Genomic DNA, 15,208 nt, shown 5'->3' on the forward strand with positions numbered 1-15,208 from the left:
GTTAGCTGGGAAGTTCAGATGCAATCATTTGATCATGTTAAATACCATTATTTTGACCACCTTCTGCTGTCAGTCTTTTGAGAAGAGGAAAAATTGAAACAGAATATGAGTTTATGACGTTTCATATTCTGCTGTTTATGTCTAGCCTGGCAAATATCCACACAGTCCATATTGGACATTGAGAGTCAGCAAACAATCTACTTTGGTTGTGAAGGTGAGGCTGAATTCTTATGTGCTTCATCTTTTTTTATTCCTGTTATACAAAGGATGAACTTACACAAGAAATCAGTAGAAGAATCAATCAAGTCATTGGTTCTGTATCCAAAAGAATTCAACAGGTAAAAAGTCTGTAAAATGAAATCTTTGTCAAAGGCTGAGGGTGGAAAAACTTGTTAGATGCTCTAAAATGATATGGGGCTGCTTATTGTTGAATGTAACAAAACTGCACTCCAATCTGTTCTTCTGTACTCTGAAGATTTAGAACAGTAATTTATTTCTGTAGGATAAAATACCTCATAATCTGCATAGACCAATATGAAACCTGGTGCCATAGGCCTGTATCTTAGCCAAGTTTGCTCTTCTACAGTGGAGGTCTAGGGTAGATACTGTCCTCAATCTACTTGCATAGATTATCTATCAGAAAACAATCCAGGTCACTTCATTGCACACATTACATTTTGTTTTGTTTCGTTTTGCTTCTTAATAAAAGTAGTTGGTAACTAATTACTCATGAAATAGACAGGCAGGTAGATTAATTTTTGAGGTCAGAATGACTTCAGTGTGCTGAAGTGCACTAGAAAATCGAGGTACCAGCTTGTTTAAATGAAGCAAACACTGACAAATAGAAAAACCTTTTTAAGTATGGGTAGGACTAAGGGAAGATTCTTTCAAGAAACATGCTTAAAAATGATTGCAAAAACAAACAAACAACAACAAAAAAGCAAACAACAAAAAACCCATCCTGTTCACAATTTTATGTTTGACTTTTACACATCATTAAAAATTTTCCACTTGAAAGATGAGAAGTGTCAAATTAAACCATAACAGTCTGCAAGTACATAAATACTGAATCCGTATGTGCAGATACAACAAATACATTAAAAAATACACAACTTCAGAAACTTGTAAAATCTGTGGTTGTTTTTGTTTTTATGGCCCAGGCTTAGTTTGTACGGGAAAGGAGAAGCCATTTTTCTCTGTCCATTATTTACCTCCTAAAAGAAAGAGAAGAGATACATGGTTTGGGGGTACTGTAAATACGGTAAGAAATTACTACATTCTAAACAAATCAAACGGCTTCTGTGCAGAACTAACTCACTAATCTGACTAGTCCTGTGAGGTGCCTCAAAATAGCAAAGCTTTTTCAGCCTGTTTCATTTTCATGACAGATTTTGTGCTTCAAATACCTTCCTATACTTCACACTTCACAGATTTTGCAGAACTTTGCACCTTCTTCAGGCATTGAAGAAGCAGGTACAATTCGTTCCCTTTTAGATATTTCTTGGCTTTAACTAGCTATTGAAGACAGATTCTGTAAACAGTGTGGGCATGAAGAAGGAAAGGGCTTAAAGAAGGCAGGGCAGGGAGGAAGAGAGTAATGGTTCTGGAAATGCTTCCTTGTATGACGACAGCAGCTTCCTTTCTGTAACTGCCATATTAATCATAAGATTTAATTTAATAAAGCCTTGATAGTATATGTGGAAAAATAAGGATTACATCATAACTTTTATTGCGGCACAAGAAGCAAGAACCTTAGCTTAGCTGGAAGGAGGGAGAGCAAAGTCTTGCTCTTCTTCTTTTGAAAGAAGAAAAAAAAAGATTCTGGAGGTGAAAAGCCCTACTCTGTTTTAAGATAACACCTAAATTTGGAACTTTTCACATAGTATAATAGTGGTAGATTCAGATCCTGAACAGAGGAAGATTTAGGAACAGCTTAAAAACCAGCTTGTTAGAATGTTCTGATGCACACCACAGACTGCTTTTCTGACAGGGTTGCAGACTGTTACTTCACTACCAGCAGTTTTCTAAAGCTGCAAAAAAAATTTGGCTTTTGAATTGGCCAAATTCCATTTAATGTGAGTAACTCACACAGAAAATGGAATACCAGCCATTTTTATTCATTAATTAAATGAAAGACTTAATCAAAAAAATCTTACGTTATCTGCCTTGAAACATCGGAACTGTAGCAAGACAGTTAATACCAGTACTGGTGACAGTGTGATGTGTCACTGGTTCCTTTTTAGGGTAATTTTGACAAAATAAAGAAATCAGAATTATTAGAAGATTGGAAATTATTTTTTCTCTCCCTTCAGGGGGAATAAATTGAATCACTCTGCCAGCAGTTCTCATTTAATTTCTAAAAAGATTTGATGCCCTAAATTTTGTTGGTGAGCTGTGAATAATTTATGAACCTTATTTATCCTGTGCTTTCTCATGTAAATGGCCATCCGCCCACAGTTTCCTCTGAATTGGATTCTAACCAGATTATCCTTGTTCTTTCTAATTTATTGAGCTAGCATGTAATGTATTTATATAAAATTAGTAATTTAACTACTTCCTTGATGAAAAACATAGCTGCTGTAATTTAATTATGAGTTTTAATCAGGGGAAAAAAGAACGACCTTTCTAAATGCTAAGGAGCTAGTTTTATTCCTTAGTATCTTTGTAAGATTACAAATCAATTTGATTTAATTAAGCCATATGTTGGAAATATGTTGTTGATCACTAAGTATTTATTTTCTAAAACCTTAAAAGAGCATTTAATAAATTAATTTTCAAAACAAAAAGGTTGTTTTCTTTGAGTAAATTTTGTTGGAAAGCTTAGCATCTGTTTCACAGAAAAAAAAAAAAAAGGTTGGCTTTTTCTTTTGAAACATAGCTTCGTTGTTATTGTTGTTTAATATTTTTTAAAACCTCTGCAGGAGTGATATTTACTTTTTTAGCCATGTTAATGAGATAGCACAAAGCTTCTAGTCTTATGGAAATTTGTTGTAATATTCTAACAACCACCTTTTTATGGCACCCAGAAGTCTGTCACGTGAAGGTTGTTCTTTCATAGGATCTGAATTAATTTCAGGGTAAAGTGCTATCTTGTTTATTGCTCCTTTATTTATTCCTTCCCACCTCCTCCTAACTCTTACAGGACTATGCTTAGATTCAGAGTCACTGCAGCTAAAGTGAAATGGCAAGAAAGACTGTTCAAAGGGTTTTTTTGTTTGTTTGGTTTTGTTTTTTTTGTTTGTTTGTCTCGCTGTCTGTTTGTTTGTTTGTTCCCATATTCTCCTAGTGAATTTAGGAGCCAAACTCAACGCTTAAGAGTATTAGTTAAGGGGTTAAATTTTCCACCTGTCTTATCAATATAGAATGGTTTGTATTGGAAGGGACCTTAAAGATCATCATGTTTGATCCCCTACCATGGGCTGGGATACCCTCTGCTGGACTAGGTTGCTCAAAGCCCCATCCAACCTGGTCTTGGGCACTTCCAGGGGCATCCCATCCACAGCTTCTTAGAGCAACCTGTTCCAGTGCCTCACCACCATTAGAATAAATAATTTCTTCCTAGTACCTAATCTAAATGTACCTTTTTTTTAAATTTGAAACCATTACCCCGTGTCCCCTTCACTGTACACTGCCTGATAAAGAGTCTCTTCCCAGCTTTACTGTAGGCCCCATTTAGGTAATGGAAGGCCACTGTAAGGTCCCCCCAGACCCTTCTCTTCTTTAGGCTCAACAACCCCAACTCCCTCAGCCTGTCTTCATAGGAGAGGTGCTTCCTGCTCAGGGCTGTTCCCAACACATTCTCAGAGAAGGACTAGTGTGTTTACAAAATAATGTATTTAATTTGTAAAGTTAGTAATAGCAATTAAAAATAATGATGCTAACAACTGATTGAGTAATACCAATTAAAAATTTCAGGAAAACTGAGGAAATGTCTCCCTTCCCTCTTTCTGTTTCCATTTTTGCAGGCCTCTTCCTCACTTTTTTGTTTGTTTGTTTGTTTGTCTGGCACAGGAACTCTGTTGCATTCTCAGAAATTTTAATATTAACACTTCAAAGGACTGTGCCTGCTGCAGAGCACTGGAGGTTCTTTTTTTTTCTTTGTTGCCATTGCTAGGCAACATGCTAATGACTAATCATGCTCTATTTTGTTAGTAACGAATGAACAAGACTCCCACAAATGTCAGAAATGAATAAACAAATTTCCTCTATATCATTTTTAATAGGAAGAGTTGATGAGAATGGGTCAAAAACCTTGCTGAAAAAGAATACAAAGGGGAAGAGCTATTCATACAGGCAGGCAACTGGACAGCTGACATCTTCTTACTCATGCCTATGAAATTTGTAGATTATGTACTTCTAGTAAGGCATGGATGTCAATTGCTGGTAGGCACAGAAAACTACTAGCTTAGTAGAGTTGTAGTTAGAGTCCAACTAATATTCAGCTCATTGTGGTTTGCATTTTTTTAAAAATGTGTGTATGTGAAAGAAAGAAAGAAAGTGAACCCTCAAAATGAACCCTACATGAGGAAAAGATGCAAGTAGTTAGGGAATTTAGAACAGAGCAAATGCAGAAGCATTAATAAATGCAGTTTGTTGTGAAGAAAAAATAAGAGCCTGGAGAATCATCAATACTACAAAGCATCTCTATAAGATAGCCTCTATTATTTCCACTCCTCAGAAGCAGTCTGGTTAGATGATCTGTCACAAACTTATAGGTGTTTATGTTTGGCTTTGGAATCACATTCCTGACCATTGTGCCTAGCAGCCTTCCCTCTTCCCATTCCCATACTTAGAGAGGCATCATTGTTCTTATTTTATGTGTGGTGTAAGTCTACAAGGTTTGGAGGAAAAAGAAAGGGTGAAATAAGCACTTCCACAGTATATGTTCCTCCCACTTCTTTGCTTTGGGATACATCTCTGCTGAAGATTCCTGGTATTTTGTCTTTTGTGTTCTGGGAATCAGCAAATTTGTTGCTCTAATTTGATGGCCCTCACCTTTTCTGTTCAGGTTTATGTGCTGGCAGCCTGAGCAAAGAAAAAATCAGGCTTCACCCCTGGATGGCTTCAGGCAAAGTACTGCTAACCTGTGGACATCAAAATAATTTTTTCTACAGTGTCCAACAAGCCTTGGTTCAGATGAGGCAGGATCTAAAAGCTAAAGCTGTTGCTTCTTAAATTTATTCCTTATGCCAAAAGATCACTCCTCTTCTGCCTACATCCTTGGCTCCTTGAACATACTACAATATTCTTTTTTTTTTTTTTTCTTTGCTATTCATTATTGTTCCTTGTGTAGCTTTCTGTCTGAGAAAGTCCTCAGTAGATTGTTGTATGGCTTAGTGTGTCTGCCACTACATTTTACTGTTTCTCAAATGTTTTAGCAGATCTAGCGGGAATGGTGTATGAAATAAAATAACCAATGAAATAAACACTTCATTTGAAGTGCTTGTTAAATCATATACTGCACTACTTTGGCACTAATCCGAAGATATTTGAAGCACCACTATAGCTAGGCAGACACTGCTCGAGTTTTTTACTAAACAGATTTTTATATTTTGTTGCTTACTTTGCAGCAGTCATGAAATATTGTGCTTGTACTCAAGCTTTGTGTTGGTGCTGTGACTTGTAATAAAATAAAACCAGAAACGTGTGACAAAAGCATGTGTGCTGAGGATTGAATTTCCATTTCTTAAAGGATTTCAGGGCACTAATGTTTGGCTTTGTGCTTATTAAGAACAAAAGAAACAAAAATTTAAGGGGAAGAATACTGGAGGAGATAAAGTATTTTTGACAGACTACGTTTAATCAAATTGGAAGCAAATGTACTTTTTCAGTATAATGTTATTCCATCCTTCATGTAATATATTATTAAAACAGGAAAAATGTCTAATCATAATCTATGTGAAGATTAAAACTCTATTAATGGATCAATACCCGTATCTTGTTCTCAAATAGCTGTCTTTGCCTTTACTTCTATTAAAACTTTGGATGCATGCTGTATAAGCTGTCCTTGGAGAACTCTATTTTAAAAGGTGCTTGCAAATGGCACATGTCCGGTGCTTCAGAAAATAGCAAAAATTAGAAGATATGCCTCAACTCTCAAGGAATGTGTTGGAGATAGCAACTGGCAAGCTGATTTTTAAAAGGTGGATGTAGGGGTGGGAGGCGGAGAGTAGTTTTTGTGTACAATATGCAACTGTAGCTAAACTTTGCCTGGATTAATTTTTCTTTTTCTGTTTTTTTTTTTTTTTTTTTTTTTCTTTTCTTTAGCCTTGGAGAAATGAAATTTCACTGAAGCTGACCTTTTATGGAAATAATATAGACTTGGTATATTTTCTTTACCAAGGAACGCCTGAGATAAAAAATGTGCAACCTGTTTGATATGGCTCTTGGTTCTTTAAAGTTATATGGGACACAAAAGGCTTTTATTTATTTTGGTGGTTCATTCTCCGAAAGTTGTTTCTGACTACTTAAATCAGTCTACTGAAAGGGAGTGTTTTGCAGTGAAGCTATCTGAGGTCATCTTGCAATATCGGTTAATTTACTAGTTTCACCATGTGAAATTTCTGTCTTCTGGACCAGACATACTGCAACATGCATTTGTGTTCCAAATGACAAGTTGTATGCCATGAGATGTCATGTTCTTAAATCTGGCATGGTCCTTTAACACAAGCAAAAAAGATCATTGCAATATGCTTCACAGACTTAAAGCTTAATGGTAAAGTGCTCTGCAATGCATTTTATTATAATAGCATAGTCAAAGTCAAACAGAAGATAAGTGCTAGACGATGAGGAGGCTGTGAGGAATATTATCTGGGAAACCGCCGTTGTGCTTAAGGAAGGCCACCAAAAACAGTGTTTTGTTTGTGACTTTCATCAGCTCGATAGGAGTTTGAAAATTTATTAGCTAACGAAACTTAGTGATAGAAGGATGCTCCTTGTTTCAATCAAATATCTGGCTGGAATCTACAGTCCTCTTACGAAACTCAGGTCTTATCCTGAGTGTTTGTTATATTTACAATTTCCTTTCAAGTTGGTAGCCAGGACTGCCAAAATCCAAGAAATCTTTCTGCTTCTTAGTTAAAGTTATTTTGTATGTTAAGATATACTATCTTAGCTGATAGTATTTCTCAACAGCTATTGTCTAGCCATCTCAAACTGAAAGCTAAGGCATAGAACAGTGATGTCAGTGTTCTGTAGTTGATATCAGACAGAGGTCATCATTGTTGTACCCTTAATCAGTGTGAATTACAGACCAAATCCAGGCTACTGTCTGTTGGCTGGCTGCCCTTTCCTTTGTGGAATATTGCAAATGACTGTTGGATAGCACTGGATATCCCTTTCTCTGGCTGCGACCTAGATGGCCCATGGGTCTGAACTATTGCTGCTACTCGATTAAGAGGAAGAAGGCGTGGGATGTACTGGGATTTTGAGGCGGTTCCAGGACAGTGAATCAGTCCTTATGGATAAGGGACTGAATTGCTCTTGTTCAACCCCTAAGCTGCAGATTTCACTTCAATATTTCAATTTTTCTTATTTGTATAAATAATTGCTTTAAAAAACAAACACTTCAAAAAATAGATCTTTGGCACGTTTGTTGCACAAAAGGACGTAGTCGTGCAGTACTTTGTGCTTTCTTTCAATCTTAAAATAGAAATACTTATTTTTAGACACTCCTGTAGTAGCATTTCCTAGTAGATTCTCTTCCACTTGCCTGTCATTCTGCAAGCTCCCCTCTGTTAAAACATTTTTTTTTTCCCGTCTCTCTCTTTGTTATAGAATGCAACTGATAAGGAAGCTTCTGGTTTCCCTATTTGCTTTAGTGCTGAAACTGCATCTCAGAGAGTCTGTCAGGAGTTTACCAGCTTGGATATTATACTAAAACAGTATCTTCATTTAAAATGAATGATAAACCTGACACAGATGTTTACAGGATCCTTCTTCAATATGTTATCCACAGCTGGGAAAAAAAATGGAAAGACTAGGGAATGTGCAGAGACCAACAGGAAAAGCTTGGGCTGATGACAGCTTCTCAGGGCAGCACAGGGCAGCAGAATGAAGGATTGATGACTTGTTAAGAAGATGAATTTGGTAATAATTCAATGGTGGGAAAGAGTGTAAGGTGCACTGGAGCCAAGCCAGCTGCTTGCAGCTGACTTCAGCTGGCTCTTAGCCCAGAGCAGAGCAAAGGAGTGCTTGTCACTGTTAGCTTATGTATGGTAAATAGAGTTCTACAGGTGTGACAAAAGAGATTCATAGTCAATCTGCTCATGCACAGAAGACTTTAAAAAGTAGCATTTTTTAGATAAAATATTTTCAGATTGAAGACTTCATAAAGAAATTTCCAAAGACTTATTTTCTCAGAATAGCTAGCACCTCAAGAGCTTGGATTTATGAAACCATGTGCTTAACTAGATACACCTTGGTGACTGAGCACACTGAAAAAGTTTCTTATTTCCCTGCAAGAAAGGAATAAAAGTTGATCACGTTTTAAAGACTCACACAGTTTAGAATTTCTCATCACATGGCCAGGTAGATTTTTCAGATTTTTCTGGAAGCTTCTTTGTTGTAGCTGCATTCTCCTAAACAATTTGCTGCACAGCAGTATATTTGGAGGAACTGCCTAATTATGTCTGAATTTCTAAACAATTGCTAAGCATCAGACTACTCCTTGCAACATGGTCAACTACTTAAAAACCCTAATGCTACTGGTCTCTCAAATGGACTCAGTGATTGTGCATGGAAAGGTGTTAAAAGTAAAGCTACAAAACCACCATGAAGGTAGACTGAATTTCCTTTTAGTGTTGATGCTGAAATTTGGGCTTTCTCTAGTTCATGTGGTAGTCTCATGCCCTTAGTTTCTTATTTTGCATGAGCCCAGGGAGATCTCCATCTGCACTTGCTAAGTGCAGCTTGCAGTGTTGCATGTTATTTCCACCGTTCCCGTTGCATTTCAGTGCAGTTGGAAATGCTTCAGCCATAAAGGGGAATGTGCTGCTCAGCCAAGCTGCTGGTAGGTGGCAATGTGCTGCCCAGAAAAGCATCTCCTGTGCAGAAAGCTAAGCAGCATTATCATCTGTCTGCCAATATTCTCCTCCTCACCTGCTATTCCACCTGATGATTTATTCCACCCCAAACCTGAGGGATGTAAACACACAAGGACAAAAAATAAGAATAAGGAAGGCTGCAAGTTTGTAGCAAAACAATAACTTCAATTACAAAAACAATGAAAAAATGTCATTTTCCTTCAGATTTTTACTATAAGTACTCCTCTTCTATGAAATAATAAACATGTTGGTCAAAACAACAGTGAGAAAGCAGAGTAATAGAATTAGGTTTGCAAGGAAGTGACACACTTTTATCCTGTGCTTTTCTATTCTTTGTTTAAATCAAATATCAGCAAGAACCTGCTTATAAAAAACAAATGATGTTGTTATCATCTGGAGGAAGAATGGACTTTATGGGTTTGGGCTTCAGTACTGAGCCCTTGATACCACTTAGGGGAACATAGAATTTCCCTTTCCTTTAATCAGAAATTCACCTATGATTGCCCATGGTTTGATAATGGGACAACGCCATAAAGGTTATACAGCACTTCAATTCTCCCCAGGATCCTTGTGTGGTCAGTGGAGACAGAGGGCTGTCTAGAAACTAAACTAGAGCAGAAACTGTTTTCAGATACAATGCCAAAGGAGGATCTGCCCCCTCTCCTCTCATCTGTCATGGATGTACCCAGCCTCACCTCCTCTTTCAATACCATTTGATTAAAAATGGGAAGTATTCTCCTGTTGTTTTTCTCCCTATATATATAAATTATGCACTGTCTTAAAGTTGTATCTATTAAGTTTAGTTATTTAGGTGTACTGAAGTTTTTAACTCTTGTGTTTTCATTTCTTTTTAAAAATTTAATGAGAAGTAATTTAATTGATAAGTGCTGCTGTATCACTGATGCACTGCTATGACACAAAGAGATTTGTTCAAATTAAGCTTAATGAGTTGGCATATTGAAAACTATTTATATATTTATTTAAAAGCTTCCTACAGTGTAACTCTGCAATTTATTGAGGAATCAATATTTTATTAATTTCAATACAGACCATCTTTTTGGTATGCTAGGGCACGTATAACATCTTTTTTTTTTTTTTTTTTAAGACCATAGTTGAAATTTTTGTAGTTTTGTTCAAAGAGTGATTACATTTGAAGTTTACAGAGTAACACCTGGCACTACAACTGTTCTCATATCCATAAGGTTAGGTAAGGTTATTCTCCATTTGGCTAACTGAGATTAAGAGGACAGACTTATTTAAAAAAGTTCTTTAGTCATTGTTTACTAAGGCAGATGCTGACCATATGTACCAGAAAGCAGTTAGACTGCAATCAACCTTTCAGAAACCGGGGTGTGGTTTTCACTAAAAGAATGAGAATTTTGCTTTTCAAGAGAACTAAGCTGGAGATGTAACAGGACAGAGCTCCTTTTTATTGTTAGGGTTGTTTTTGCTTTGTTGTTTGCTTTTAGTATTATTTGTGCTTTCCCTGGATAGTTTTCAGTGAACATGCTTCTTGACAATAAGCTACTTCACAGTCCAAGGAAGTATAAAAATATAGTCAAGTGAAATAGAAATCCATTCATTTCTACTAGTGGGCAGCATTAGAACTCACCTTTGTTAGTGTAATTCTGTTCATCTTTACTGCATGACTAAGGTCTGTCTTCTTTCGTAACCCCAGTTGTCAGCTGAGAATCAAGAAAATCATATTACTTTCCCTGAAATTCTCCAGAATCCTTGACAAAGAAAAGATTCTACAGTTTTAATGTTGCATTTGCTTTTCTCAATGTAATGCCACTTTACATTGGGTGTCAGAGAAGGGAATCTACACGTGTGTATCTGCTTTCACTTGTGATATGGCATGATGTAAGCTTATCAATACTGAATTAGCTTAAATACTGTTGTTTTAGAAGAAGAAAAAAAAAAGACCATTCTAGTAATTTTATTTGTTTATTAAATGCTACTCTTGCATAAAATGATGTAATGGATCTCAATAGAAAGTTTTTCTAAAATGGGTCAAATGGCAAAATTTTTTGTCATGTGATCTCAATCATTAGAGCTAGTTAACACTGTGGTCTCTAATAAAAAGAGAGAGATTACATTCGAAAGTGCCTCAACACTTGAATTTTTTCTTTTTATTATTAAAACAAACAAACAAACAAAAAACCACCATTACCAAAGACTTTGGCAACAGTAACGATTAAATATTTGCTTCCTTCTTTGCTGTATCAAGACTCTATGGTCACATATTACTGTTGTTGTATTTATGGAAGAAGAGCGATGAGATATCTACATAGAAAACATACTGGGCAAGTTACTGAAGCAGATCATTGCAGCTTACTTTGGGTATCAGATAAACTTGTGAACAGGCCAGTGTGGACTTAGAGATTGTGAAACTAAGAACTACATGGGAATGTCCACATAGAGACTACAGAGTAGGTATCAAACCCAAACCACAAGCAAACTACTCTAGAAAAAATGCCAAGTCTCCATACAGAGAAATGAAATTGGGCCTATATATCACCCTACCACTCAGACATTGGTTCACTCCCTGGAGATGTAGCATAAATGTAGTCTTATTGCATGATTTCTGTTGGGTACTTTAATGGTACTGGGATTTATTAGATGTTGGGGTAGTTAATGTCGGACCCAACAGATTGCTTTGTGGTTGGATTATCATCAACTGTCTCTGACTGGCTTCCAAAGTATCCTAACCACTGTCTCCCTTTCTTTAGAGCTGTGTCATGTCTCTAAGTATTCTAAGCAGAGGGTTAACTCTGGCAATGTTCTATTTCATTGTGGTAATAATGAAATTTAAGCCCAGGTATTCTGTTTGATTTAATTTAATTTCTATGACATACATACGGGTTTCATGAGGTGACTGGATATAGCTAGTATACATATGCAAAATGGTAACACAAGATTTTAAGAATGAAGACTAAGCAAACACTATTTTAAAAAATGTATTTCAAATGGGACAAACTCTATTAAAAAAAAAAAAAAAAAAGTATTCAGAATGGATTTTGCAGCTCCAGAGATACAGCATGTACAGTTGAAGAACAGCTATCCTTCTGTCATACAGCCCCTGAAAGCACCACAATGCTGTCCTCATGTTTCTATTCAGACATGAGAATACAGGAATACTCTTCTGGAGGAACATCTCCATAGATAAAGTAACAGTTCATTGTGCTCAGGAATATGCAGCATTGTCCATGAAAAACTTAATGGGCACAATCAGCTTCTATAGTGTTTTCCAAGACCTGTTCATTTGGCTCTGAAAACTAGTTCAAAAGGATGAAGCTCAGGATATTCTGCTTCGGATTAATTTCTTGCATACATAAGCAGCTGGAATCTTAAAAATAGTTTTCATAATCTTCAGTGGATTTCTGGCTACACCAGCCAAATTCTACAAACTAACATTAAGTATGTGTAGAAAATAGGCTCATTTCATATGGAATAAATGGAATTTTAAGTCTTCACAATTATTACACTGATAAAAATTATGAAAGTGGCAGACTTTTCCTCACTTGGAGTAGTTGTTCTCTTTTTGACCAGCTTTTCTCTGTTTTACTTTAAAATTTCAGTTCTTCAAACTAGCCTTCTCTCTGTTCCCAAGCTACTCTTGCTCTATCTTCTGTTTTTGTAACTTAGTTTGAAACAATAGCTTCTTCTCTACTTAGTCATAACAGAATATTGCTGATGCATCATTATGGATGCATATCGTGTACCATGTGAACCTTAAAGAAGGTGTAGTTGGTGCACAGTGGCATGTCCTTCTGTGGGAAAGAGCAGGTTCAGGGGAAGGTTTGTCAAGTTCCAGTTCTTGCTTACACCTAGATACTTAATGTAATTGGACTTTTCGTTATTGGCCAACACAGAACATCCACCTGTTTTTATGAACCAACAACAAATATGCCTTGTTTTTGTATTGGTGTTTGTTTTCACAGCTCTTCTAGATGCTTTTGTTATCTCTGATGTCTGGGCTTGTGCATCTACTACTGCTTAGCAAGTAAGTGCAGATATTGTACTTTATCTTGAGAAGCTGGCAACATCTAAGAATTTAGGGCTTTGTATCAAAGCCTCTGTCAGAAACACTCTTTTTCTCCTCTTCTTAGTCTGATCTCTTAGTAATAAGTATTGAAGACAAGAAGAACTACTGTGAGCCTAAGAGAAATTACTTTGTGTGCCATGAGGGAAAAAATTAAAGTCAGGGCATGTAATCTGCTCTGCTTTTAAAAATGACTAAGGGAGATGAGTGCTTCTTGACTTGAAATGAGCAGTCATGACACCTGGAAGGTAACAGAGATGTTAGGAATTCTGCTGACAACTTGGATAAATGTGCCAGAAACATTTTTTTATTTTTTTTTTAACTCAGAATGAATACTAATGATGGATGAATGGGAGAAGTGGGGACACAGTTCCTCTGGCTACTGTCAGCCTGTGCTTCAGTGAAACGTACAATAAGGCAGCATTTGAACTGGTGACAAGATAATTAAATCTGTCAACTGCTTGTGATTGAGTTTATCAACAGGTCATTCACCTTTAGTTTCACCTCTCAGAAATGTTGGTGCATGATGTCACTTAGTTTGGTATATCCCCAGGATTTCATCAAAAAGACATGCCCAAGTGACTGTTTTTCTTACCTTTCTGTTTCTTCAAATTCTTCCATGTCAGTGTGAGTAGAATAGATGTGATTGGAGGGACTCTGAGGTCAACAGGTTGAATCTGAGAAGAAAGAAAAAAGATGAAGGAAAGAAGGAAAAATGACTTTAAGTGTAATATTTGAAACAATAATGCAGTTTCATTATGTTCTTTTTCAAGACCAGTTCCTTTCAGTTTGGGACCACAGGATGCGCTTCTGGGAAGTATGTTAACAACTTAAAAAGCTGTCAGCATAGTTGTCAGCAGAATTTGCACACTGATTAAGTAAGCAGATTTTTCTACCATGATGGTAGGGGTGCTGTAGTTATAAGTATTCCTTGCATTCCTCAGAAGCACACATTCTGACTTCTATATAATCAGACTAACTGATTTTTTGATACTTGCCTAAGGAAAAAGACCCAAGCAGAAAACCAACCACAAAAACAGTTCTCTTTTGAGAACTTGTAAAAAGTGATTTTGTTCTATATAAGTATTATATTCATTCCTACCAAAAGGTCCATTGCCATGATCTAATATTTTTCCTTGTTTATTCTCATAACAGGGAAATTAAATTATTGTATAAATCAAAATGAACCAATGCTGAAACTCATACACAAACATAAGTTACCTCAGTGCAGGGAAAACTGTTGTTCTCTCGTACTGGAAGAAATTTAGTACTGTAGAAATGACTGTAAAATTATTTTGCCAAGACTTGATGAAATGTTCTTTTTCCTAGCTCGATCAACTTGTCACTTGCAGCAGAGCTTGGTAAACCATTCTCTACAGATCTGGAAAAAAAAGGAAAAAAAAAGAACAAATGTTGCATACCTTCAAACACAGCTAATTCTTCCATTAATGAAATCATCAATGAAAAAAAGATAATAATTGAAAGGACTCCCAGAGAGTCTTTTCAGGGTTTTCTGTCCTTTCATGAAAGTTCCTTATCCTCTTCAAAAATCTCTGAAAAATGGAAAAAATGGGGGTTGTTTTTTCATTGCCTTTTGTTTGTATTTTTTTTTGTTGTTGTTGGTTTGGTTTCATTTTTTGTTTGTTTGTTTTTATTTTTGTTATCTTTAAATTTGTTTTTAGTTGTAGAATGCATGGAATTTTATTGCATTCAGGCTGCTTTGGATGAAGAGGAAATAAAGAATGGTTGTCAGTTAATGAAGTAAATGAGGTCTAAGAATTTTAACAGGATTTATTTATTGCTAAACTATTTCTTGGACTCTGCAATTTCTGAGCCAACTACCTTAGATAAAAGCAAAAACCAAAAAGGTTGGATACCCATAAAACACTGACTGAGGTTAAATACCATAAACTCATAAAGATATTTTAATCTTCTCATAACTCCTTACCTTTTACTGCTGGTGATATCATCCAGATTTTTTAGTTCCACATGGAAGTTCTCTACTAGTCAGTATATTCACATTTTAGGGAACTGGAGAAAAGCCACAATGCTTCGTTGAAAATGTGCTACCACTCATGGAACACACTGCAGACCAAAACCTCATGATGGCTGAAGGTCT

The 15,208-nt window shown here is 36.2% G+C and overlaps 1 long non-coding RNA gene across 2 annotated transcripts; it reads right to left on the reverse strand.

Annotated features, from left to right (window-relative positions):
* Positions 1–1,087: 1,087 nt before the first annotated feature.
* LOC139999659 (uncharacterized) lies at positions 1,088–14,449 on the reverse strand. Of its 2 annotated transcripts, XR_011805151.1 has the most exons (5): positions 14,311–14,449; positions 13,685–13,766; positions 10,657–10,729; positions 9,100–9,135; positions 1,088–1,214 (listed from the first exon to the last, which is right to left on the reverse strand). It is a non-coding gene; the product is annotated as an uncharacterized lncRNA (long non-coding RNA). The 2 variants fall into 2 exon arrangements; XR_011805150.1 differs by lacking the exon at positions 1,088–1,214 and having other exon boundaries at positions 8,511–9,135.
* Positions 14,450–15,208: the final 759 nt, after the last annotated feature.

The sequence above is a fragment of the Anas platyrhynchos genome, chromosome 28, assembly GCF_047663525.1.
Source record: "Anas platyrhynchos isolate ZD024472 breed Pekin duck chromosome 28, IASCAAS_PekinDuck_T2T, whole genome shotgun sequence".
NCBI lineage: Eukaryota > Metazoa > Chordata > Aves > Anseriformes > Anatidae > Anas > Anas platyrhynchos.